This window comes from Dreissena polymorpha, chromosome 1 (genome assembly GCF_020536995.1).
Source record: "Dreissena polymorpha isolate Duluth1 chromosome 1, UMN_Dpol_1.0, whole genome shotgun sequence".
NCBI lineage: Eukaryota > Metazoa > Mollusca > Bivalvia > Myida > Dreissenidae > Dreissena > Dreissena polymorpha.
The window spans coordinates 15603581-15606080 of record NC_068355.1 but is presented as its reverse complement, the minus strand read 5'-3'; the positions used below and the strand labels follow the sequence as shown (position 1 = coordinate 15606080).

Genomic DNA, 2500 nt, shown 5'->3' with positions numbered 1-2500 from the left:
CATGATGTCCATATTGCCATCTATTCATGTTTCAAGTTTCTTGAAAAAAATATGAAGAACTTTTAAAGTTCTTGCAGGAACCAGAAAATTATAGCCATTTTCGCCATTTTCAGCAATATTTCTAGTCTATTTGTTGCCGCAGAATTTTTGACGTAGGGACAAAATGAGATGGCGTGCATAATGTCCATATTGCCATCTATCCATGTTTTAAGTTTCATGAAAAAATATGAAGAACTTTTAAATTATCGCATGATCCAGAAAAGTGTGACAGACAAACAGACTCACAGAGCGCAAACCATAAGTCCCCTCCGGTGAAACCGGTAGGGGACAATAAAAACGGGTTTATAAAAATTGATATTGATAGTAATAATATCAGACGCAAGTAAACTAAGAGTGATTAATTAAAGGGGCACCGCATTGGAACAGACAATTTAAAACAAAAAGTCTGGGAGCTTTAAACGGTTGAAAGGCATGGCGAATTGATAATAAATTGTGTTTGCCGACTTTGTTTGAAATAGTCATCTGTAAAGTTAAAATCCGATTGACAAAAAAACAACAACAACAACGTAAGTTCGTATTGTAAAACATAATCGAATGAATTCCTAACGATAGTTCAACGAATTATTAAATGCTCCAAATATCTATACGTGCAGAAATTCTCACGTTTACGCCCTTTTCTCAGCGCTTTAAGATTTTAAGATAATATATACAAACCAATATATAGGCTATTCACAATAATTATAATCAACGCGAAATTATGAGAAAACATGTCCGGTTTAAAGAAATGCTTACATTTATAATAAACAAAACAAAATCTAGTTAGAGAATAATGGTGAGGGCTTCGAACTCTTGACTGGTTTGTTACCTCTAACGTTAACATTTATCTGGTTAGACATTCATTTAAATCATAAATTAAAATTGATGTTATTTCATTAAACCTTTATTATTGCATAAACTATATCTATAATGCCATCTGGCGGGGTGCAGAAACTTGGCAAAAGGAGGGCTTGAACAGGAAAAATCGTGTATTAACAAGGCAATTCACGTGCCGTTCAAGCCCTGTTATGTGTTTTTCATATCCATAAACTGGTCCACGCGCAGTTACTTCCCTTAGTCTTCTTTTAATTCTTCTTAGTGAATTCAATGAAGTTATTACGAACTTTGTTTATAACTCCAGCCTTCGACGACTTTCTAAGCATAAATGTGGAACTGAATAAGCACCAATTTCCTTATGCATGCATTTGTCAAATTATACCATGTCAAATTGACAACAGCGTTATTTTATTGTCAACGTCAATAAAGTTAATGTTATTTACTCAACACTTTCAAAAGACTATGCTGTAAATGTAAGTGTTTATGTACCTTCGACGTTCCTGCTGTATGCTTGAAATACTTCAGTGACAATATGTTGGCAGTATTAATTTCTAGAAAATTTAGTTGGAACGAAATAATATTGACCTGCACGAAAGAAACAACTATGAAAACAACAATGACTTATTCTGACGATATATTTATCCGTCACGACTAGTACATTCCAAAATAATTCCTAATTTCTTACTTTGCGCGGCTGCATTTAAAATGTGCATTTATCCACTGTTTAAAAACGGGAAGCCGACAACGACAATGAGCGAGGCATGGTATTGTAATGCGCATGGGGGGGGGGGGGGGTATAGGGTTAGGGTAAGGGTTAGGGGTCGGGTTTGGGTTAGGGTTAGCCTTAACCCATACCTTAACCCTAACCCGACCCCTAACCCTAACCATGCCTCGCTCGTTGTAATTGTCCTCTTCCTAGTTGTCCTCTTCCGTTTAAAAACATTTTAAATCGAAAACTGCCTCGTCATTTCTGATGATGATCGATTGAGGCATATGTAGAAACAACCTTGAACTGTAATGACGTCATATGAAATAATCGAATTATTTTGTCGATGTCGAATGAACAAGACATATTCTTTTCAATGTTATTTTAATTTATTTTGGCACGTGTGATTTGTTTATGCAATAATAGCAAAAATACACATTTTCTCGGACATGATCATGCCCTCAAAAACGTGTATTATCCCTATAGTGAAACCTGGGTTTGTTTTTTAGGTTGTGTAACACTCACAATGTATATATGCTCTGATTGAACGTATAGGTAAACTTGTTTGTGTTTATGAAAATGATTTCGATAGCATGTAAGTCTATTTTGGAAATATACCTAACACTTCATACATATACTGTCATGAAGCTTAGTTAGTATTGGAATGGAAAATTCCTACTTAACTCTCATTACAATATAAGGGTTGTGCACTTGAGTTTGGAAGCTTTATCAGCCAGAACACCAGGTTTTTGTCATTCTAGCCACACGAACGCCAGTGCCATATGGCGTCATATTTTATCAGACGAAATAGTGTCATATGGCGTGATATTTTACGAGACGAAATTATATTGAAACCAGTAATGCGCATTACTTTGTTATCGGGACATATATAGAGGACAATAATTGCTAACAATTTAAAAT

General features: G+C 35.0%; 1 protein-coding gene across 1 annotated transcript in view; it reads left to right on the top strand.

Annotated features, from left to right (window-relative positions):
• Nucleotides 1-2346: 2346 nt before the first annotated feature.
• LOC127872229 (uncharacterized) overlaps nucleotides 2347-2500 on the top strand; it is a 12169-nt gene continuing 12015 nt past the window's right edge. The window contains exon 1 of the mRNA XM_052415563.1: nucleotides 2347-2500. This exon is cut by the window's right edge and continues 234 nt beyond it. The gene's annotated coding sequence lies outside the window, so the exon portion shown is untranslated.